The sequence below is a fragment of the Sinocyclocheilus grahami genome, unplaced genomic scaffold, assembly GCF_001515645.1.
Source record: "Sinocyclocheilus grahami isolate Dianchi unplaced genomic scaffold, SAMN03320097.WGS_v1.1 scaffold129.1, whole genome shotgun sequence".
In the NCBI taxonomy this organism is placed as follows: Eukaryota; Metazoa; Chordata; class Actinopteri; order Cypriniformes; family Cyprinidae; genus Sinocyclocheilus; species Sinocyclocheilus grahami.
This window is the reverse complement of record NW_015505308.1, coordinates 1,024,328-1,050,614: the sequence shown is the minus strand read 5'-3', so window position 1 is coordinate 1,050,614 and position 26,287 is coordinate 1,024,328. Positions and strand designations below refer to the sequence as shown.

Genomic DNA, 26,287 nt, shown 5'->3' with positions numbered 1-26,287 from the left:
GCAGGTTGTGCTTGTTTTCAGGATGTTTTTCTAGAAGACTGGGTGGGGAGGGTGGCTTCTGTCAGCGCCTGTTGACGTACCCAAACCGAAGTGGATGCGCGGATCTTTTGAGACGGGACTTCTTTTCCCTTTGCTTTTTTCCCCTCCACTTTCTCCTTTTTTTTCTTTTTAATGCTCTGAGTCTGCCAAAGCATGCAGTGAATTTTTAATGTGTGTTTTTATCCCTTGAAGAGGAAAAAAAGGCACAAAATTGTGAACTCTGTCGGTGCTGGACTTTTAACTGTCTGGGAGGATGTGTTGTACACCACGGTTTTGCTTTGATTTTCCTTCCCTGCATCCTCAACTCTGCTGATTATCTTTTGCTTTTTTCGTGAAAAAAAGTGCCCATGTAAATATTCCAGGAGATTTGTAATATATTTTTGTAATGCGGAGATTTTACTGTACTGTAGATAGATGTAATAAGCCACAAGCTGACAGAAAACATAATTGTACAGATTGTGATAGCTAATAGTTTTGGATGTAAATGCTTCCATAGATGGTTTTGCTGCCTTTTTTTTTAGTATGAGTTTTTTTTTTCTGAACATGCGCACAGACTCTTATAACTGCTGCTCCACCTACTGATGATGATGATGATGGGATGTTATCGTCCTCCCGCATGAGCCGCTTGTGCGTTCTGCTCAACCCAAGGAGTGTATAGACATCTCAACGTAATGGTGCTAAAGCTAACACTAGCGCTCAGGCTAATGCACATAGGAGAACTATAGGATCAATAATGATGGTGCTTCTTAGATCATGTACTTAATAATCCCCTGTTTCCCATACTTATAGATCATACATCTGTCTTTGTAGTAAAGTTGAAAATTATATATATTTTTGTTTGCTTGTTTGTTTGATTCTAGCCCATATAAACCTTGTGTTTCTCACACAGGACTGTTGTTTATTAGCAGTGAGGAGGCCAGGGGCATCTGGGAGTCATTTTATTGGGGCAGATTTGCAAGCGTTGACGCGGAGGCTGTCTGCCAGGACCTTTAGCTCAGCGTCAGACCATGCACATGCCCTCCCAATAGGACTGGCTGGTTTAGTCGACACCTGACCGTGTGGTGTGGTGTGGGGGGGGGGTTTAGTTTATTCTCTCATTCTCATCTATTGTCGCACTTGGTTTGGGTTTTCAATCATGCTGAATTCTCACATCTTTATTCAGGGTTTCTGCAGGTCTTAAAGTTGTCCTTCCACAAAATGAGGCGTTAAATATGCTTTAAGGGTTTCAATGTTTTTTGTTTTTCAATATGAATATCTAAACTTCCTTTCAACACATTTACCTGATATGCAAAATTACATTAGAAGTCTTGTTTTCTGAGAAACTGAACAGAATTAACAGCGCTTAAAACAACTACACAGACCTGCCAAAAATTGTTTTTCACTTTTGAATTAAGTGGATTATTCTGAGCCCATTGGCAGATATTTGTTTTTGTTTTAATCATAAACTTATGTAGATTTGTTGGAAGTTGTATTTTCAAAACTTGAAATATTGCCAATATAACTCATTGTGACATTTTCGGTCAAAGATGAGACGTCCCATTTTGTCAAATTAAATGTACAAGTGACTTCATATACATATAAACCATATTAAAAGTAAGTGTCTACTTTAATGCTTTAAATAACTTTGGAAATAAAATGACAAAATAAGGGTGAAATAATGTTCCATTGTCATTCAGCATAACAGATATATTTATGTATTTATAGTTTATTTAAAAATGAGACAACATGTACTTATTAAAATATATAAAAGAAAAAGTGGTCATACTAAATGTTATGTTTTAAATGATAAATTCTTGCCGGCAAATGGGTAAAACCTAGTGGTTTGAACGATGGTGGCAAAGATTGGTAGAGACGTTTTGGGGGCTGCAATAACGTCATCTAATGATTATTGTTATAAATATGCCTGACAATATATTTTGGTATATAAACTATTGTTATGCTAAATTACATTTTAGTGGCTGTCTTGTGTAAATTATGGAAAAAATGTGGGATAGTCATTTTTTTCTTAAAAAAAAATACAATAAAAATAAACAACACTTTCTAATGTATGGGAAAAAATGAAAGCTGCATTAAACTTTTGATGTTTTGGTGCTTGAAAACCCCTTTTCTTCTTTGATCCATTTACATTTAGAGAGCATATTGATGTATTGTGTTCCCTTCATATTCCCTTTACTTCGTCTTAAAGTCTTAAATCTACCTTCATAAACCTGCAGAAATCCTGTTATTAGTGTCGAGTTATTGGTGTACAGTGTTTTGTTTCTTGCACAAACGCATTGGATTCGTGCTGCATTTTTTGGTGTTCATGTAACGGTGTAGTTGTAGTCAGCGTTCTCATCCAATATAATCAAACGTGTAGATCGTATTTGGGCCTGTGTTTGACTTTCCAAATGAGTTTTTATAGTCTTAACTCTAACGTACCACTGAGTAACAAGCGTGTCTTAATTGCGAGTAATACACAGCAGCTGCGGTCTGTCAGAGCGCGTACAATGGGACTGTTTGTCCTAAAGAAACTATATCATCAGAGCTGCACATGACTCCTGTGCTTTTATATTACTTATTTATTCTTTAGGAGAAATTGCTGAAAATACACCCTGCCCTAAATGTGCTAAACCACTTAGAGAATTAAGGTGAAATATTAAATAAATAAAAATTGCTAAAGGGGAAGTGTGTAATGTATGCACCATATAATAACCCCCAGAGCAGGAAGTAAAAAAACAAATGTTTGCTGTTAATGATGAAGATTCATTTTCATAAAAAAACAAAATTTATAATACAAAGGTGTCTTGGCCATCTTCTCTTACAGAATGTTATAGATATTTTAAAATGATTTTGAAGTTTTAAGATGCTATTTTGGTGTCGCAATTTGGTAAAACACTGGGGAAAGAAGGTTTTAGCATCATTTGAAGTACTATTATCATTTGTATGAATATTTTTAATGCTTTTGTTTTGTAATTTCTGTTTTTGTATTTTATTTTAAAGTTTTATTAATTTGGCTGTGTTTTTAGTCTTCATTTATATTTATTTTGTTTGTGTGTGTGTATATATATTACTTCAAGAAGTTTAATTATGGTTTGTTGTAGTTAACGATGTCTTGTTTCCCATTTTATTAACAGATTAACAGTTTTATTTGATTGATTCTCAGGCATATTTCAGAATATAACACAATAGATCTATACAGAATCAAGATATTTACCCTGTTAACAAACACACCACGCAGCATGATTTTTATTGAAATGGCAGTTTTTTTCTAACTTTATTTTCTGTTATAAGTACGTTTTTAATAACACATAGCCTATGTTCATTCCTCTGCGTAAGGTGCTATAAATAGGTAAGATGCTCACCAGTGTTTAATGTGCACACGTCACAATCTAATTATTTGTGCTAAAAAGAACGTCTGCAGAAACTCCGCTTTCCTGAAGGCATGTTTTAACCGCTGATGACCCAGTATGTGATGCTGAATATAAAAGCTGCTTCTAAACAACCAGAAGTTTTTGGATTATATTTAGTTTGTTAGTATTAGACTGTTTGACATTTCCATAAAATGTACAGTTACTTGGAGCCTCTAAATGTTATTGTGATGTATGTAAGATTTAAAGATTACAGTAACTCTACATAGCTTTACTGGTGGTTTATAATGAACGAAAGCCTCGAAAACCGTATGCATTTCTATTTGGGCAGTTCCATCATATTGCACATTTATATGCACGTATAGATGTCTTTATTATGGTATGGCTATATTCAGACGCTCCTGAAGCATCCGACTCTTGTTTTCACACTGTTATGCCATTAGCACTAATGCTTTCTCTCCAGGGCCTTTGAAGAGAAGGTAAGCAAGTAACCTAAATCTGTTTGAAGCGCAAGCGAGAGCATATTTCACTCCAGCTCTGATTTTGCTGTGCAGTTAAGGGTCCATTTACATCCATTCCCTCACACGCTCTGTCCCCTGACGAACCTCCCGCGTGTTTCTCACGGCTGACGCGCTCGTGTGGGCCTTATTGAAGCGTTTGGGAGGGATGAAAAGAGAAATATCATATCCAATAACTAATGGAGACAAGAGCGCACTTTTTTTCATAGTAACAGGCTCTCTCTCTCACCTTAGATTCTGGCTCTGTTTCAAAACTTAGTGAGCTGCCTTTTCCAGTTTACGTCCTACGTAGGAGAGAACTTTTAAGGCAACATCCAAAATGAAAATAAACCTAACAAGGGACTAATGTAGCACACTAGATGGTGATAGAAATGGTGCTCTTTTCTAGTGTCATTTTATTTATATACTATTATAGTAGAGGTTTTTATTAGAGATTTTACTAGTGTTTTATAATAGTTTATTTTGTTAGTTTTTTTTTATTTCAACATATATTTAGCTTTTTTTTTCAACTTATTTTAGTTTGTAATGTTTATATCTTTTATTTTTTTATATATTAATTTTATTTTAGCTTTATTTCGACAGAACAAAAATGATTTTTCAGGTGTCGTTGATTACAGTGTACTTACATTTTTCTTCTAATATTTACTTTTTATTTCGGCTTTATTTATTTTTTATTTTAGTTCAAGTAATTTTTTCAGTTAGCTGCTGAGGCAATATTTCTTTAAGTTTTTCATCTAATACTTGTGTATTTTGTTTTAGCTTTTTTCTTCCAAGTAAAAATACACTGAAAATAAACATTTGACCATTTTTATTTGGTACTTTTTTCATTTGTGCACCTTTGATGCCTGAAAATGCTGTTTAGGTAGTCGACCGACGAGGTTTTGGATCAGAGCGGCTGTCTCTTGGTCTCACACCATTGCTTCAAACATGTGTTCACTCAGCATCAGTCATGCTTTACAGTGATCTGACCCCTCTGTCTTTGTTATTGTTGGCTTCCCCACCATATCACCATATTGGAGTCAGTTTAATGCCTTTAGTTTGATGAAATGAAACCATAGGTTATTGGATTCCTTAATCATCCGGAATCAGGATGTAACTTTATTTTGAATTTTCTTTCCTGCTCTGACAGATTAATATACATCAGCGTTCAAGAGTGCCTCCGTTTTCAATAACGTCACACACAGCCAGACTTGAGGAGTAACAGAATACTTGGTGTTACATAATCAGGATAGGAGAAGGTATCGATATTCCATTAGTTACATAAATATGTAATCATCTTGCCAGATTTTGTAGAAATGGGGTACTAAGCAGGTTTCCTTTTTTATATAATGATCAAAGAAAGAAGTACAGCAGTATGATCATGACAGACAAAATAAGCCAATGTTTAGAGTGCTATATTAATTACTAAAACTGAATGAATTTTAATATTTACCACCTTACCCTGTGTTTTTCTATTTTATGTTACTGTAAATGCATTATTGCGCATTTAAAAACAATCTTTAGGTATGTTCCGTTTTGCATACTCTTCTATGAATTTATTAGTTTTTTAGTAGTTCAAATAGTGCGAGTAGCGTTTTCACACTAAAATCTACAGGTGATCTACTTGTTCAACAGAAAAAATGAAGTGTTGAATTTAGGATTTTCAGTGATTGCAGCTTTTCCTTCGCAGCAGAATAGGAGAAGCTAAATGTACAGAAACTAGTTGCAGTTGTATTAAACAACTCTACATTTTGTGAAGGCACTTGCTTAATTCTTCTGTTAAAACTTAAGCTGTAAAACAGTTTAGATCATCAATTTTACAGTTGTTTTTGGGTTTTATTGCAAATGTTGTTGCATTGTCATTGTGACGAAGTAGTAAAATTGGATATAATTCTACAAGGAAAATATTAGCAACTGATTTTCAAACTAAAAGCATGTCAGCATACACATATTGTTAGTCTACTGGCTTTAGCATTGAAATAGTGAGTATTTTAACGTTTGCGTATTGGCCTCATTCACTTCTATTGCAAGATTCTCACTGTAACGCAGACTTTTGGTAGGCAGAAAAAAATGGTAATTGATGGATGGAAAGTGATCACCAATGAGGAGAGTTTTTTTTACTTTATAGGTTTCAAAAGAATCAAGAGTTATCATTTGAAAAGTGAATTTTTTAACTGGTGGTGGCGCTATAGAGTTGGTTCTGGAGACCCCAGAAATGGACAGATTACTCTTCCGGACCACCACTATAAGTGTACCAATTCATAAATTGTGTACCAATACATAAAAGTGTACCAATTTCATAATTTTCCTACTTGCAGTTCATGGAGTTGCCATTGACTCCTATAAGAAGTATAAACAACAATAGGGCATACAGAGTTTTTGGTGGTAATTTTTGTATTTTAAAATTTACAGAGGGGCCCTATTCACTTCTGTTGCAAGTGTCTCACTGTAACCCAGATTTTTAGTAGAAACAAATGCAATTAATGTGAACTATGTAGGGGTGAGAATCTCTAGGCACCTCACGATTCGATTCGATTACGATTCCGAGGGCTGCGATGCGATAAAACGATTATCGATGCATCTTTTTTTCTATACAGATTTTCTCACTGTGTGACTATTGAAGCAAAGTATTTGTAATGGTCAATAATGAATTTACTTCCCATATCTTTTATTAATAAAACAAATGGAAGTGATTTGGCAAGTCATCTGGAAGTTTACGTTTGCCAGCAAATGTCCCAGCATTGCAAAGAACCAACAGGAAAAGAAATGTGTGCCTGTAGCAGCATACTTGTTGTAAATTAATACAAACTTCAGCATGTTCTGAATCACTAACAAAAAATAATAGACACGACTTGCATATAGTGTGGCTCTTGTCCAGGTCCTTTTTCCCTTCGACACCATAGAAGAACGCAGACTTGACAACCCTGCATTCAACACGAACTGCAGGAGGCAGATTTCACTGATCATGGGTCGAAAGTAAAGAGAGATGACTGACAAGTTCATGCTGAAGGATTTGCTGCTCAACAGATCCTGAGCTCATTGACAAATATATGATCTTGTAAGATGTGCTCCCTTTACAGAGTGTGCATGATCGCGAAAGTGAACTGCAAGCGATCATTCACAAGAGATTGCAATGCCCCTCATATTGATAGCGGTTCCCTGATGCTCAAATTATATACAATATTAGAATGTTTGCGAGAGCGGGCAGGACTGTACACAAAAATTGCGGGAGCGGGATTAAGAAAACAGTCCCGCGCAGGGCTCTAAGCCAAAGTGCTTCCATATGCTAGCTTTTAATGCAGAGGGTGCCTGATCATGCGTCTCTTACATGCACGCCACATTTTTCACATTTGTGAATCGATTCAGAATCATCCACATCACGATGCATCCATGAATCAAAATTTTCCCCCACCCCTAAAACTATGGAATGTGATCACCATGTAGATAGTAATTTCTTTAGGGCAAAGGATTCAAAAGTTATAACCATTTGAAAAGTGAATTTTTGAACTGGTGGTGGCGCTATAGAGTTGGTTCTAGAGACCTCAAATTTGGTCAGATTACTATATAGGACCACTACTGTAAGTCTGCCAAATTTCATAATTTTCCTACTTGTGGTTCACAGGGTTGCGTCATTGACTCCCATTAAAGAAGAAAGAAAGAAAACTCGGTAACACTTTACTTGAAGGGGTGTGCATAAGACTGACATGACACCTTCATAATCATGACATGACACATGTCATGAATATGAAGGAGGTTTTATGCATGTTTATGACAACTGTCATTAAGTGTCATTCGCTCAGTTATGTCATTTTTAATGCAAATATGACAATATTTGACCTACCCCTACCCTTACCCCTAACCATAGCCCATAACAAAGACATCTCAAACAATGTCATCTTTGCATTAAAAATTACATAACTGAGCGAATGACACTTAATGACAGTTGTCATAAACATGCATAAAAAAAACCTTCATATTCATGACATGTGTCATGTCATGATTATGAAGGTGTCATGTCAGTCTTATGCACACCCCTTCAAGTAAAGTGTAACCGAAAACTCAGATTTCTGGTAGGGAGAAACGGTTATAAACTATGATATGTGATCAGCATGTGAATAGTAATTTATTTTAGGACAAAGGATTAAAAAGTTATAGGCTAACCATTTGAAAAGGGAATTTTTGAAATGGTGATTCCAAAGTTGTTCAGATTACTATTCAGACATGCAACTCGAAGTGTACCAAATTTCATAATTGTACTACCTGCGGTTCATAGGGTTGCCATTGACTCCCAGAAAAAAAAGCAACAGATACAACCTTCTGTGATTGGTTCCCAATTAATTTCTGTGGTAATCAGCATTATGCACATTATAATAGTCAATTGGGCTTATCTAGTTGATATCAGTTGTCTCAAGTCTTGAATTGAAGCTGTGAGTTCATTTATAAGTAGTTGCAAGTAATTGGGCACTACCTTCATATTGTGATATTTGGATTAGGTAACTCATTTCTTGTCAATAAACAGTCCTTTTCTACTGGAATACATTTTTAAAGTAACTGTCCCATTTCTGCATCCAGCAGGACTCCGTTAGATCAGTTTCACCATCGCGTGGGCGCTGCTATTTTTAGTATCTGTCTAAGTTGGTGTCTCTGCCAGACACACGGCACCAAGACTGTTTGTTTTATTGTTTGACAGTGTAAAAGCAGCCTGGGATCGGCTCGTGTTTTCCCTCCCTCTGTCCCTGAAAGCGCCACCGCTGCGATTTATGAACCTCTCTCTGTGAGTCAGATGGAGATACAGCCCTGCATCTTATCAGCTGGATTGAATCTGATATGCATTTGGATGCATTTCTAATCTTTGTGTGCGAGTTGTTCTGAAGCTTCCCGTCTGTACCCAAGAACGTTGTGTAAAACTCAGAGGGATTTACAAAACTCGAGCAGGGCCTGTTTTGCTCCGTTTCTCCTGCACACAAACCTGAAAACAAATGCGTCGGCCCTCATATGAAGAAGTGATTCTGTCGTTCTTGGCATCTTTGGCTTTTGTAGAAAAATATATTCCATTGGGAAAAGGCTGGATGTTGATAACAGCTGTTATAGCTGATACACAAGGTGTGATCATCGAGTGACGGTAAAGCGGGGCATTTGCGTCATTGTATGGCAGTTGTAGGTTGCTGAAACACCCCATGGCCGCCTCATTTCTGGACCGGGTAAATTATAGCTGTCTTCCCCTAATTAGAACAAGAGAGGCTGACTCTCAGGAGGACCACGGCGGCCGTGATGACATCACACTTTTCCCACAAACCCCAGAGGCAGCTCTGCGCTCAGACCGTTGAGCTGTAAAGATTGAGTTGTAGATTCACATTCGTTGTTTATTTAGAGCACATGGCAAGCCACCAAAGATTGGGGAGATTTATTGCTGTTTTGTAATTAGTACACCAAGTTCCTCCAGTCAAGGCCAATCAAGTGAAAGAAAAGCCATTGCAAACTAAACTAATAACATCCATTTGGAGGAAAGATATATGGCTAATGCGTAGGAGCAAACTGATCTCACATTAGCAGTTTTGTTGAAATAGGAATCATTTTGGCATTTTAGTAAATGGAGAGATGGTCGTTTGATGTCTATGTGAATGTCTGTACTGTTCAAGCAAGTACTACGCTATTTCTTCTATACATATTTTTTTGATAATATATTTGTTCATTTATTTTAATTTTATTTATTATAATTGTCGATTAATTTATATATAATGATAATTTGTTATTTATTATTATTAATGTATTTTATGAACCATATGTATAATGTATGCTTTCTTACACTGAAATATACAGTGGGGTCCAAAACAGACCAGCAGTATTTTATTTTTTGCATTTTTCTAATTATTATATGATATTATATATCTTAAATATTTCTTTACAGTAATTTATGGCTTATATTAAAATGTTAAAAATTAGGAATTATTATTATTATTTACTTTTTATTTATTAATTAATATATCTTTTGTTTTTTTAAGAAAAATCTTAGGAATAATAACAGATTTGTGTTTTTACATACAAACTATTCATGTTTCTTTAAGTCTTAATGCTGCATTCTATTCAAGTCGGAAAGTTGGAGTTTCCAACTGTGTGTCTGGAAAAGTGCTATAGAACTATAAAGAAATACAAAAGAAGGTAATTTAGCTGTGAGCTGAGGCAATATTTCATAAGTCAAACAAGCATTGTTATAGCAGATTAACCCCTTTAGCTTTCTGGTTTTAGAGTGACTTTAATGGCAGTGATGTACAGTATCTGTAGTTAACATGGAATTGTAATACAATCATTCCTTCAAATGCAAACTTACACTCTTTTTTTTAATTCTGGCTCCAATGCAGTTTTAATCAAGCAACATGTGTTATGCCTTATGATTACAAAACTGCTGTTTTAAGACCTTTAACCCATGCAGATCTGTGACAGATGATCTTCACCATCCTCTGCGGCAGCTGTGTTGAAGTTGTTCTGTCAATTAATTTTCAATTTCTGCCTATCTCACATCAGTTCACAAGCCTCCAGCATGAAGCTCATTAGACGAAACTGAGTTCCTGAGACTCACAGCACATCATAAACCCATGAGAAATAGACTTCATTAATGTAATTATATTAGCATTTTATTCATATAAATTTTCATACACTGCAATATGCAGTGGGGTCCATTATATTATATTATGAGCATAACAATATTGCTTCAATGGAAAATTCAAATGCATATTTACTTGCGCTTGACTACTGACCTTGTAAACTGCAGAATCTTAAGTATCTCTTATTAAACCAACTTTGTTTGTAAATCTTTATTTATTAATGTAATTGTTATAATTGTATTAATATACATTGTCATATTATGTTATATTATATTCTTACTTGCACTTGACTACTGACTTTGTAAATAGTGCAGAATCTAAAATAATTTTTATCATGTTTTATTCATTAATGTAATTATATTATAATTTCATGAATATAAATTATTTTCATGCAGTATACAATTGGCTTTAAAATAGACGGCAATAAAAATTTCTTTTTTTTATATTTTTCTAATTTAATACTATTATATTATATTTGTTATATTATATTATGCACCTTGCTTCAATGCAAAATTTTTATTAAAATGTGCCTGCTTTTGTTTACTGACCTATAAACAGTAGGGCTGTGACGGTATGGGATTTTTTCAAAAATCACGAGGTTTGGCAGTTTATCGCACCCTGTCTTTGTACAATAAATTGTACAATAATAAATAAATAATAAATAGTCTTTGTACAATAAATTATTAAAAGAATAACAATCTGAGAAAGCTGCTGAAAGAACAAGCAGAGCTCAACATGCCCCAGCATTGCTTAGTTCTGGTGAGTTGTGCTAAACTTCGATTCCTATTTCTTTAGACATTGTTTTTCAGGTAACAGTCCGTAGATATAAACGCACTCATCCAAACGTAACTTGTTAAAACTTTGAATAATATTATTTAACTATTAATACATACATAAACTACATTTATAATAACAACCTTTTTTAAAGTGCAACATAAGAGGCTTTTTTTCTGATTTGGGATTTTCAAAGTGCAACATAAAAAGGGAACATCAGGCTAGCCTATAGTCTGTACAAGGTTATATTCCTCATCCGCACCCACCCGCTCCTGCTAAATATATATATTCACTCTTTGTTCACCCGCTGTTCGCTTACAATAATTTTCTTCCTGACCCGACCGTTCCCACTCAATGTAGATCTCGCTTCCAGAATCTCACACTTAAATTTCCACTACTGAAAGAGAGAGATAACAAATAAAAATGTAGTCTGCACAAAAATTGTATTTGTCCAGAATCAAATTAGTTTTACATTTTGCTGTCAACACATTTGGAAAAAAATATAGTACAAAAATTGTAGCCTATTTGTTATTTTATTTCGTCTTGTCAAAATACAAAATTCGTTTAACATTTTGCTGTCAACACAGTAGGAAAAGTATCGCAGAGAAAGAAAAAAAATACGACATCTGTCATTTAAAATTATAAGCAAAATATAAACAAAACCGTTGGCTTGTAGCCATTGCGAAATGAAATCACTTTTTAACCGAACAATTTAACATCCCTGAGAAAAATGTCCCGAGTCAGACTTGCCTGACGTGGGTTTTTTGCAGTAAACTGACCATTTTCCAGTCCAAGTTGAAGGACAGCGCATCCACACTTTGCTTTGCCATCCTTATTCTGCTCTGTCACACATCGACGACCTGCCTGTTCTGTCTGAGGGCCGTATAGTCACCGCCGGTACAGCCTTCTCTGAGGACCTGCTCTGCTCACAGACCCCGCAAATAAAATACATGACGCAGAAAGCACTGGTCTGTGCGTGCAGCGCGTGCAACAGTCCTGAGTGCAGGCTGTACCAGTGGTCGATACGAGTGAGTAAAGCGCAGATATGCTGTTCTGAAAGGACGTAGGGAACAGGATATTGTTAGACCACCCGCTCCCGTTCAAATTACACCAGAGTTACCGACAGCTAGGGATGGGTATCGTTTACATTTTATCGATACCGATACTGTTTATCGATACCGGTACTTATCGATACTGTTATTGATACTATTTGGTGCAAAAAGATATGAAGTGAACAGTTGTTGAAAAAGTTATTACTGCTGAACTTTAGCAACTTCAGTCAAGAGCTTTTTAAAGATTTTATTAACATTAAAGGAATAGTTCACCCAAAAATGAAATTGTGTCATCATTTACTCACTCTCAAGTTGTTTTAAACCTGAATGAGTTTCTTTCTTCTGTTGAACATAAAAAAATATTTTGAAGAATGTGGGAAACTAAACAGTTGCTGGTCCCCAGTGACTTTCATACTTTTTTTTCTATTAAAGTCAGTGGGGACCAGCAACTAGTTTCCCATTCTTCAAAATAACTTCTTTTGTGTCCAGCACAAAAATAAATAAAAATGAATACATGTGTTGTACAACATGACTGAATAAATAATGACAGAATTCAAATTTTTGGGTGAACTATCTCTTTAATGACAAGCGGCAGCATGTTTAGTACTGCCGCTTTAAGAGCTGCACGCATCTGTTTTTCACTCAACTGTTTACTTTCACTTTAGAGATAACTGTTTTTATATGTAAACCTTGTGTGTTTTGACAGTATTAGCGCAATCAGATGATAACTAAGTAATCAGGTGCTGTTTAGCCGGCCTTGTACGGACGCTTCAGGTGTACGCGCTCTGAATAAGCACGTTAGAACAGCATGAGAATAAAATGCAACTGGCAAGGCTTTAAAGCACGTGGACATAATGTACTTTTGTGACTGCGAATAAGTGCAGAGTCTCGTGAGTGTAACTCTATCGAATAAACATTGGATGTGAATGTGTCTCGCGAGTTTCGGTTGGAGCTGGAGCCGGGAGACATAGTCTAATACAGCACATTGCTTGAGGTAGATGTTGTGTTTTGTTAGTAAATGTTTCATTCTATTACTAGTGTTACCTCCTTCGTTCACTATTACACTACTGCATATATTGGATCTGACACTGTGTCACTTAGTTTTGTAACGTGAGCCCACACTTTCAAACGTTTCACCATCATTTACTCACTCTCAATTTCTTTTAAACCTGAATGAGTTTCTTTCTTCTGTTGAACATAAAAAAATATTTTGAAGAATGTGGGAAACTAAACAGTTGCTGGTCCCCAGTGACTTTCATACTTTTTTTTCTATTAAAGTCAGTGGGGACCAGCAACTAGTTTCCCATTCTTCAAAATAACTTCTTTTGTGTCCAGCACAAAAATAAATAAAAATGAATACATGTGTTGTACAACATGACTGAATAAATAATGACAGAATTCAAATTTTTGGGTGAACTATCTCTTTACTGACACAGCTAGGGATGGGTATCGTTTACATTTTATCGATACCGATACTGTTTATCGATACCGGTACTTATCGATACTGTTATTGATACTATTTGGTGCAAAAAGATATGAAGTGAACAGTTGTTGAAAAAGTTATTACTGCTGAACTTTAGCAACTTCAGTCAAGAGCTTTTTAAAGATTTTATTAACATTAAAGGAATAGTTCACCCAAAAATGAAATTGTGTCATCATTTACTCACTCTCAAGTTGTTTTAAACCTGAATGAGTTTCTTTCTTCTGTTGAACATAAAAAAATATTTTGAAGAATGTGGGAAACTAAACAGTTGCTGGTCCCCAGTGACTTTCATACTTTTTTTTCTATTAAAGTCAGTGGGGACCAGCAACTAGTTTCCCATTCTTCAAAATAACTTCTTTTGTGTCCAGCACAAAAATAAATAAAAATGAATACATGTGTTGTACAACATGACTGAATAAATAATGACAGAATTCAAATTTTTGGGTGAACTATCTCTTTAATGACAAGCGGCAGCATGTTTAGTACTGCCGCTTTAAGAGCTGCACGCATCTGTTTTTCACTCAACTTGTTTACTTTCACTTTAGAGATAACTGTTTTTATATGTAAACCTTGTGTGTTTTGACAGTATTAGCACAATCAGATGATAACTAAGTAATCAGGTGCTGTTTAGCCGGCCTTGTACGGACGCTTCAGGTGTACGCGCTCTGAATTAGCACGTTAGAACAGCATGAGAATAAAATGCAACTGGCAAGGCTTTAAAGCACGTGGACATAATGTACTTTTGTGACTGTGAATAAGTGCAGAGTCTTGTGAGTGTAACTCTATCGAATAAACATTGGATGTGAATGTGTCTCGCGAGTTTCGGTTGGAGCTGGAGCCGGGAGACATAGTCTAATACAGCACATTGCTTGAGGTAGATGTTGTGTTTTGTTAGTAAATGTTTCATTCTATTACTAGTGTTACCTCCTTCGTTCACTATTACACTACTGCATATATTGAATCTGACACTGTGTCACTTAGTTTTGTAACGTGAGCCCACACTTTCAAACGTTTCACTCTTGCCGCGATGACTGATTGCACACAAACACACCGCACATTCAATTCAATTCAATTCAAGTTTATTTGTATGGCACTTTTCACGATACAAATCATTGCAAAGCAACTGTACCTCAAATTAGGTTTCGATATTTAGTTGTAGCTTATCAGTGGTGACTGTCAGTTAATGTACACATGGCAGAAATGTACGGAAAAATCAATTAAAGACATAATCAAACAGACGATGAACACAACAGCAATTATTATATGATGCAATCAAACTTATAGCAAAATGTGGTAGTTCTGTATGTTGTTTCATGGTTGGCATCATCTGAGATCCTCTGAGGGGTTTGCACATGCGCACAGATATCACACGCACATCGAGCAAACCTCGGCCACATCGTTCAGTGAAGGAAAATGACAAGCAGCAGCTACTAATTCGTCGTTAACATTATTATTATATGATGCAATCAAACTTATAGCAAAATGTGGTAGTTCTGTATGTTGTTTCATGGTTGGCATCATCTGAGATCCTCTGAGGGGTTTGCACATGCGCACAGATATCACACGCACATCGAGCAAACCTCGGCCACATCGTTCAGTGAAGGAAAATTACAAGCAGCAGCTACTAATTCGTCGTTAACATTGAAGTATACAGAGATAAAACAACGCAACTATCGATAACAGTATCGTTTGTCCTGAAGCTTATCAGTACCCCGGTATTGACCCAATTAAGTACCGGTCCAAAAAAATACCAGTTCTCGGTACCCATCCCTACCGACCGCTACAGTGTTTTATTCAGGAATTTAATCCCATGGCGCAAGAAATCTGGTCATGTCCCGCCGGTTACTGAATCAATGCAGACCTCTAGCTTCCTCCTGCAAAAAAAGTACAGTTATGACCTCAACACCACGGTTGGCATCTCAGTACCGCGGTAATGCGGTTATCGTCACAGCCCTAATAAACAGTGCAGAATCTTAAATATTTTTTAGTACTTAAGTCATCATTTTTTATTATTATTATTTTAAAATGTTCAAAATCTTACATCTTTATGTATTGGTTGATATTAGACTTAGTCATTGTGGCCTCAGACTTTTGGCCCCTCATCGTATATAAATTATTAAAATTATATGATGCTTGTTTTGAACGGTCAGCTTTCAAAGGTGAAATGTTTTCGGAGTTTATAACTGTTTAACTGCAGGATTCTCACGTAATCCAGATTGAAGCTGAGAGAAATGAAATGCACGCTTTTGTCTGCATCTTTCTGAGCTTGTGTTTTCTTGTCTTTTAGGTTTATATTAGAGATACGGCTCATGCAGTTTGTTCTTTTTGGTCAGACACCAGGGTTTTAACCGACACTTCTCTCTAACTATTTTCCTTGCGGTGCTCTAATTGCTGCTTCAACATCAGTCTGCAACACAAACCGCATCCAGCAGAGAGCCAGTGTTTTGCACGTCTGAAATCAGGTCAGAGGAAAGCCTCAGAAGATTCAGGCTTCGGTAGGCAGCAGAGATGCAATCGGATATCAACGTCGCGCTCTGTGTGGTCCGACATCTCTGCTTTTCTCTCCGTCTTTCACCTTCTCTCTCTAATTTTTTGTCACTGAAGTGCTGTTACGTATTAAAGCCCATTGTGTAAGACTTCGCACTTGGAGGTGACTACAGATTGATAGATTACCAGAGCTGGCTGTGAATTGGCTCTTCTCACGTCATGCGTCTAAATGTTTCTCACATGGTCCCTCAGCGAGAGCAGAGTTTTCTCATCCATTAGAGCAAACCGACTGCACCGAGCCCCAAACCTCTGTGAAACTGAGCTTCACTAATAATTAGACCTGCAATCACATCGCTAGCTTGTGGGAAGAGTACAGCGCTTGCCAGAGCAACAGAAATGTGGACGACTGTTGTGATTGGCGTGCCTTAAGATGGACAATTTTGTCTGTACTGTCAGAATCACTAAAAAGACCCTAGTGATCTTATAAATGGGTCATTCTATGAAACCAGTGCCATTTACATTTTTTAAAAGGCTTTTTTAAAGGTGACTACAGATTGATAGATTACCAGAGCTGGCTGTGAATTGGCTCTTCTCACGTCATGCGTCTAAATGTTTCTCACATGGTCCCTCAGCGAGAGCAGAGTTTTCTCATCCATTAGAGCAAACCGACTGCACCGAGCCCCAAACCTCTGTGAAACTGAGCTTCACTAATAATTAGACCTGCAATCACATCGCTAGCTTGTGGGAAGAGTACAGCGCTTGCCAGAGCAACAGAAATGTGGACGACTGTTGTGATTGGCGTGCCTTAAGATGGACAATTTTGTCTGTACTGTCAGAATCACTAAAAAAGACCCTAGTGATCTTATAAATGGGTCATTCTATGAAACCAGTGCCATTTACATTTTTTAAAAGGCTTTTTTAATTCAAATTACTGTAATATTTTAATATTTAGAATATTTAACGTTTAAGTATTAATTGCATTGTGCCATTTAAAACTAAATGAATGCATGTTAATATATGTTGAGAGATAATTATGTCGGGGTTGGCATTTCTTTTATGGTTTAACATTAACTGAACATTAATTGCAACCTTAATGTCCAAGATCTTCCAACTGTAAGGTGCTCAATAGTAATAATAATATTTTATATACAATATATATAACCTGTAAACTTCATGACAAAGAAAATTTTATTTAATGTAAAATGTATTGTTATTATTATTGAAAATGTGAACGTTATTAAATACAAAAAAATATATTTTATATTATGTAGTGTAATTATTTATAATGGAATTTTTCATCAACCTCAAGACAAAAGAACATTTTATTTAAATTAATCTAAAAATGTATGACAATACATTTAATAATACTAATAATATTGAAATAGTTTTATTATTGTTTAAAAAAATGTAATTATATACAGTGGGTACGGAAAGTATTCAGACCCCCTTAAATTTTTCACTCTTTGTTATATTGCAGCCATTTGCTAAAATCATTTAAGTACATTTTTTTTCCTCAATGTACACACAGCACCCCATATTGACAGAAAAACACAGAATTGTTGACATTTTTGCAGATTTATTAAAAAAGAAAAACTGAAATATCACATGGTCCTAAGTATTCAGACCCTTTGCTCAGTATTTAGTAGAAGCACCCTTTGGATCTAATACAGCCATGAGTCTTTTTGGGAAAGAGGCAACAAGTTTTTCACACCTGGATTTGGGAATCCTCTGCCATTCCTCCTTGCAGATCCTCCCCAGTTCTGTCAGGTTGGATGGTAAACATTGGTGGACAGCCATTTTTAGGTCTCTCCAGAGATGCTCAATTGGGTTTAAGTCAGGGCTCTGGCTGGGCCATTCAAGAACAGTCACAGAGTTGTTGTGAAGCCACTCCTTCATTATTTTAGCTGTGTGCTTAGGGTCATTGTCTTGTTGGAAGGTAAACCTTCAGCCCAGTCTGAGGTCCTGAGCACTCGAGAAGGTTTTCGTCCAGGATATCCCTATACTTGGCCGCATTCATCTTTCCCTCAATTGCAACCAGTCGTCCTGTCCCTGCAGCTGAAAAACACCCCCACAGCATGATGCTGCCACCACCATGCTTCACTGTTGGGACTGTATTGGACAGGTGATGAGCAACTTAAATGATTTTAGCAAATGGCTGCAATATAACAAAGAGTGAAAAATTTAAGGGGGTCTGAATACTTTCCGTACCCACTGTATATGTGTGTGTGTGTGTGTATAGTATTTAAAATATTTATTTTTACATTTCATATAAAAACTCACAATAATAATATTAGTAGTATTTAAAATATTTAAATGATTAATATTTTAAGTATGTTAAATATATTTATTATAAAAAACAAATGATTTAAAAGTAATTTTTTCGCATACGTTTATGAGTGACAGATAGCACCTGATAAATATCAGAAACATCATGTTAGCCAACAATGCCTTAACCTTATTCCTAATCCTAACCCTAATCCTAACCTTAAGATTTTCCAGAGAGTGTTTTCATCCCAGAATATACATGAAGATGGCATGTTATCTACTCCGAGCTATTTACTGATTAATTATATCTCTCTTTGTCACAAAAGACCTAATGGCGAAGGAAATGGCTTCCACATGGGGTCCACCTCTCTCTTGTACCTCACTTCCTCTCGGACTCGAAAACAATGCACCCAAATTCAAGACCAGACCCCAAGTATGACGAGTAATAGTGTGCTACGCTATGTGCTCACTGTTAAGGGCTTGTCTTCCTGGAGCTTGTTTACAACTTAATCCACATTAAAGTGATTTTGGTCAGAACAAAATGGCAAAATTGGGCAATTTCGAGTTTATGACCAATACTAATTCGTTTCAACCATGATTCTTCAATTAACACATTCAAATATGTGTGTGCTCCAATCACTAATCACTAAGTGCTAATCACTCCAAAATGACATGAATGCAGCATAAAATGCTTAAGATGTCTTGAAAAACCAACAAAACCGCAAAAACAAGAACTAGAACCAAAGACAGAAACCTACATGCTACACTTTTAGCACATGTGCTGTTTTGTATAACCAGGCCCAGGTGGAAATGAGCTGGATAAAAAGAAAAACGATTTGCCAAGCAATTCATTAGCATTTGTTGTGTAGCCGGCATGGTTTGTGGACTAACAAAACGTGCTTACTCGGGTAAGACAACAGCAGCAGAAATCTGGATGAGTCACTGTGGCACTGTAGCGTGAATTAATCTGCCAAACGCCGCGTTCGGAGCGTGAGTGTTTATCAGGAGCGCATTATATACATTTGCTCTGGATAAGTAGCTGCTAGAGTGGAGCAAACCCCTACCCTCCACCCCAAACGCCAAGATAGATATATGCAATATGCCAGTCAGTTACATGGCGGTGTATGTTAGCGACGATGAAACATTTTTTACTAAAAGACTCCAGAGTGTTTTTAGCATCATTCTGTAGGTGTTTACCCCACAAATAATGACAGTTGATCTGTCAGTTTTTCCCCCTCCATCTTGTCAACCTCTCAGTTTGACTTCATCATGCTGTAGAAAATATAATAATGGTCTAAATCAATTGATTGAGTTTTAAAGGCATCCTCATGTCACTTTAATTGTCTGTGGTCATCAGTCAATTTTACACATTCATAATTCTTCCGCTCTCTTTCTCTCCTTGTTGTGAACGATAGTGACACATGACAGTCATGCCCTCTCATGTTCAGATCCTCCTTTATGAATCCGATGTCCCAGTTCATGCAGTTCGTTCATCTTGAGACCTCGGTGAACAAAATATGAGTCAGGGAGCAAGAATGATTTGCTCACTAGCATAATCTCTTGTTTCATTCTTACCTTTTACCTTTTATTAGTGGCTGTGACATCCTCCGATCTGCAGGCTATCGGCTGTTGTGTGGAAGTGATCAGTGTAAAGAGGACGCTGGCAGCGGTGGACATTTGCACACACAGTCCATTAATCATCAAATAACCCCTGCAAGCTGTCCAACCATGTCTCTCTCATCCAAGGATACTTGTTCCTTTGGCTTTTCTTCTTCCCCCACTCCCAAGTCCAAAATGGGAAGGGATGGGAAGAAAAAACATTTACAGACACTGTTTACATTGCTCTTCTCACAAAGTACCAGTGGGACAGACAGACATGTAATGGAGCAGAGACGCTGGACATCCAGCCAGACAACAAGTCAAATAACTGAGTGTGAGAGAATCTTGGCCTCGTTCGTCTTCCTGTCAGTTTGTTTTCCATGTCTCTATGAAATGTTTTCAGGCCCTTCACAATTATGCTAACACAATCCAAACTCTCCTGGACTACTGTCAGATATGAGACACTTAGTCCGGCATAAATTTTTGTGTTAGTAAGGGCAAATGCTAACGTAGCGAAAACCCGAGAGTGTTGACAAAGCTTCTCACTGTTTGAAAGTGTCTGTCAGGCTTTGGTGTTAAGCTATAAATATCGAACCCTCTGCATTGCTTCTTCTTGACGACCTTTTTGTTTTGTAGGAGCTGTCTGTGTTGGGATTTGAGATTGTAAGCAATGGTCTGGGGTCACATTTGGAGAACATCTCGGGTTTAAATACGACCTCTGCTTTGTTTTCCTTTAAAAGGATTTGTGTTTTTGCCGGTTTGTCTAATTTAAGATGACACGGCTTGTATTTGAGCGCGAGCTAGAAGTCAGCTTGGGTCAACTTTTCACATTCATTTGCTACATATCGGCGAAATTGCCGTAAAGTTAAAGAGTTTCGGTGAGCGGCAGAGCTCTTGGCTGCGGTGTAACCCAACAAAAACATCAAACAACAGCGTCAACCTCTTCCAAAGCCAGGTTCTGGAAACACATGGAAAATGTGGCTTAGCTCCATTTAGTCCAAACAAGAAACAGGTTTTATAGGATTTGGGTTGAAATTCAAGGCGTTTCGAGCGTATTGCGAGACACGCATCGCCAGCCGCAGAGTGTTGGTCAGTTGAGAATATTGGATTGTGCCTTTTTCAAGGGATTCATGTGTGGAAACAACGAGTCAATCAATCTCTCAGAGGTTGGCAGTGGGTAAACCTCTCGTTCTTAGCATCCCACATGTTTTAGAGTTATCGGAAAAGGTGGCTGCCTTTGTATTACTGAACTTTGTATTATATTACTGAACTCTGCCGCTCTTGGCAAACACCTGTAAGAAGGTGTTTGCCAAGAGCGGCAGAGTTCAGTAATATTGCATTACCAAAACCTCATGCATAGAAAAAAAAACTCTTTCTAGAGCTCATTAAATTGGTTTCTGGATGTAGCATAATGAGTCTTTTTGTATTATTTAATGCCACATATGTATCTGTCTGTGTGCATTAAAATGTTTAGCATATTTAGTGCTGTTTAGTCACTATTAATATTGCTAATTCTGAAGCTTAAGCTTTTTTTTTTTCTTCCTTCAAAAACCCCTAGACCCAAGTAATAAATTGTAGTGTGTACCCAGCTGACAAAAATGTATTCCAGGAATGTTTTGCTAACTTTCCCATCAGGTTATGAACATGTTCTCTGAGCATTCAAAACGTCCATGTTTTTAAAAAGTTTTTGTTAATTATATGAATGTTGAGCAAACATTATAGAAACATTAGTTTTGAATGTTCTAAAACAAGTAAAGTAGTTCAAAAAGCATCCTTCTAAAACATTTAAGAAAAAACATTCATTGAATGATAAATAACTTTTTTTTGTGCTAATGTTTTGAGAATATTATTAAAGACCATGCGCCGGATTCATGAAACATTCTTAAGAAATTTCTTCTTAACTGCCATTTTCTTCTAATTTTCTAACATAAGAAAAAAGTTACGAATATTTGTATTCCCAAAAATTCTTCTTAAGAATATTCTTATCTTTTTTCTTAAAATTGTTCTTAAGACAAAAGTTAAGAATTCAAATTCTTGAAAAGAATCTTCTTAAAAATCTTCATAAATAACTTCTTAAAGTTAGGATAGTCCAAGACTCGTCTTAAATCCCAAATAGTAAGAATGATTTAATGAATTTATTGGGTTATTTCAAATCAATTGTTATATTTAGGCATTACAACAACACTAGCTACATATAATAGATAGCAGGACTATTAATAGCAATGTGCACCAGTTTTCTGCTGTGACACCAATGACTGATAATGTAAACAATGATCGGTCATGATTATGTGTGATACGACTTTTTGCTGAATTAAAAATTCAGTTACGACTCTACAAAAACCAGTCAGATTGGGAGCTTGTTTTTAATTTTAGCCTATAAATACAACACAATCTTTGGAAGTATTCAGTGCATATGAACGCAGCCATATACGGGACGTATTTACTGTAGCAGCGCAGACATATGGAGAGCGCAAAAAGACTGCGCACAAATGAATCAAACAGATTGCTCTTATCTTGAGACTACTTTGAGCTACTTTGAATTTGTTAAGAAATGAAAAAAATAAAAAATCTTAAGAAATTTTCGTGAATCCGATTTGAACGAACATTCTATTAATGTTACTGGAAGAACGTTCCTTCATAACTTCAAGAGAACCCTGCCAGAATGTCCCTGTTCGCTGGGTAACCCAGACCCAGTGCTGGGTAGTAACTGATTACATGTAATCTAGATTACATAATCAGATCCACAAATTAAGTATGTGTAATTAGATTACATTTTAAAATACTTGTAATCAGACTACAGTTACTTTTGTATTGATTACATGACTGCGTATTATTCAAACAATAGCAATACATTGGTCATAATGTATTGGTTCGCCCCATTTCTTGTTTCATCTTTTAAATTTTCCATCCTAAAAAAGTCTTCCAGTTTTGTGGACATTCCAGGTGATAATAATAATACAGAAAACTGAGAGGCCACCCATCATTTGAACACTGGATTTACAAAAATCATTTCAGGCATTACAACAACACTAGCTACATATAATAGATAGCAGGACTATTAATAGCAATGTGCACCAGTTTTCTGCTGTGACACCAATGACTGATAATGTAAACAATGATCGGTCATGATTATGTGTGATACGACTTTTTGCTGAATTAAAAATTCAGTTACGACTCTACAAAAACCAGTCAGATTGGGAGCTTGTTTTTAATTTTAGCCTATAAATACAACACAATCTTTGGAAGTATTCAGTGCATATGAACGCAGCCATATACGGGACGTATTTACTGTAGCAGCGCAGACATATGGAGAGCGCAAAAAGACTGCGCACAAATGAATCAAACAGATTGCTCTTATCTTGAGACTACTTTGAGCTACTTTGAATTTAAGAAATGAAAAAAATTAAAAATCTTAAGAAATTTTCGTGAATCCGATTTGAACGAACATTCTATTAATGTTACTGGAAGAACGTTCCTTCATAACTTCAAGAGAACCCTGCCAGAATGTCCCTGTTCGCTGGGTAACCCAGACCCAGTGCTGGGTAGTAACTGATTACATGTAATCTAGATTACATAATCAGATCCACAAATTAAGTATGTGTAATTAGATTACATTTTAAAATACTTGTAATCAGACTACAGTTACTTTTGTATTGATTACATGACTGCGTATTATTCAAACAATAGCAATACATTGGTCATAATGTATTGGTTCGCCCCATTTCTTGTTTCATCTTTTAAATTTTCCATCCTAAAAAAGTCTTCCAGTTTTGTGGACATTCCAGGTGATAATAATAATACAGAAAACTGAGAGGCCACCCATCATTTGAACACTGGATTTACAAAAATCATTTCAGTTTTAAGAAGCGTTTTCTCAACATTTCAACACTGCATCAAATACCGATGAACACATTATTTTATATTTTAATGATGGGTTATTTAACCCTATATTAATGTGTCTTTGGAAAGTGTCTTTCAAACACATTAAAATGCACAATCAGTATTTCTAGGTTATTAGTTTGACCTACATTTTTACAGATAATATGGTCGACTAATATTAAATATGTGTAATGTTTGGATAATTACAAATTCACAGGTGAGAAATATGTGGCTTAAACTTAAAAGTAAAAGTTTGATTTTAATTGTAGTTTAGCAGTCATGTAGTTGACATGTCAAAGCAGAAATAAAACCATTATTAAAATCAGAACTCATCGTTCGGGTCACATTTGTTTTTGGAAGTTCTGGGAACGGGAAAAAAATGCTTTAAGTCATTAATAAAGTTCAAGAATATTGAGGCTGTAATTCCAGCCCAGTGCTTCAAGAGCAATGCAGCGTCTTGTCAGAACGGCTCATTTATCCAGACTCCCTGAGCCCACTGCTGCGTTTCTGCTTGTCTGCAACACAAGGCTTCTGAAGGCTTCTTTATTGATTTATTAATGCTGTAACCGTGGGGGCTCAGGAGACGATTGGTTATCAAGGCAGTTATTCCACCATTATTTGGTCTGAGAAACATTACGGCTGCAATCCGAAGAATGTGTGAAGTAAGTGTTTGGATGCCGGCGGAATGCCGGTCAGGATTTTGCGGCGACTGCAGATTGATGATATTAATGTACTCATCAGATAAATAAATTCAAATGCGCATCACTTAAACTATAATATCTCCTGGGCTTTCCCGCTTATATTCAGCAGAACTCGTTGTAAACGGCTCGTTGAGATGCGGCTTGGAGAGGGAACTTTGACTCCAGGAGGTGTCGAGTTTTCCTGTTAATGGGAAACACATGCAGCTGCAGCAGTTCAAGTGTTGGTTCCAGGCCGATCTGCTGCGCGACTGAAAGCTGTTCATTATAAAAGCTCTCAGTGTAGATTACTGAATAACGAGCCTCTCATTGACTCATTCACCTCTGTGCTGACTTCAGTCAGGTCATGTGACTCCTAAACCTGTCCTGATTGGTCTAGTGGGGCATTTTTTAAACGTATTATAAATGTGTTTTCATTAAATTCCCACATATATTATTTTTTATTTGTAATTTAGTTATTAATTTATTTGGTAATTATACAAAAGATTTAAAAAATAATTTACATTGTGAAACATTTATACATCATGATATATACAAATATATTACTTTTTGCATTATAGCAAAACATTTATTTGCATAAATATACATACATGCATATACACATAAAATGTTCAAATTGAAATATTCTGTTTTTAACAATTTTCATAACTTAATTACCATGTAAAAAAATTAACTGTCTAAAAGGCTTAATTGTTTGTTAAATTAATATTATTTATATATATATATATATATATACATATATATATATATATATATATTATTGTTTATTAATAACTTTATATTAATTAATATAAATTAATAAAGTTTATAATTAATATTGATGTTATTGTGTTATTGACAATATATACCCAATAACGTGTTATAACATGTAAATGTTATTGACTAGTAGTGTATCTGTTTTTGACTAGATTTGTGAGGTTCACCTTTCATTTTCTGTGAATGTCATCCTGATGTTTAAGAAAACATCTTAAACCGCCACAAACTGTAGCATAACTCGTTTTGTGCAAACAAATGGGATATGTCACACTTGATGTGATGAATTAGCATAACACAACAAATGACTCATGCACATGTGATAGTACTAGAGCATCTACTAAAGCTAGAGATCAGTGGTGTAGTGGAGGGTATACCCACTTCTTTATCAGTCGGCTTTGCGTATACCCACTTCTAAATCCTCTCTGATGTGCATTATTCATTAGTGTCCTGCATTAGCCAAAATCATGACAGTCCACCATGACTAGCTAATCAAATCACATGTCAATAAATGCCAATATTCCCATACCCAGTAAAGTCAGGATGCACCGGCTTCCCTTTAAATTTGATTGATAATTGCATCTCGACAAATCATGTGAATGCAAGCGGAGTCGGTCTGGGGCGTGAGTGCATGTCAGAGGAGGCACGAAGAGTGATAAAATAATATTTAATTATTGACTACTAATTTGAATCAGTACATTATAATGAAAACAATACCTTAAAAGGAAAAGCATGTTTTTGCGATTTTTAGTTTATTTTATTTTATTTTTTTAAACCGGTAAACTCCTGGAAACTTTTCAGTCCAAGGATCC

At 36.0% G+C, this 26,287-nt stretch overlaps 1 protein-coding gene across 1 annotated transcript in view; it reads left to right on the top strand.

Annotated features, from left to right (window-relative positions):
- The window catches only part of LOC107590549 (zinc finger protein AEBP2-like), a 40,286-nt gene that overhangs the window by 13,259 nt on the left and 740 nt on the right, over positions 1-26,287 (top strand). The window lies entirely within an intron of this gene.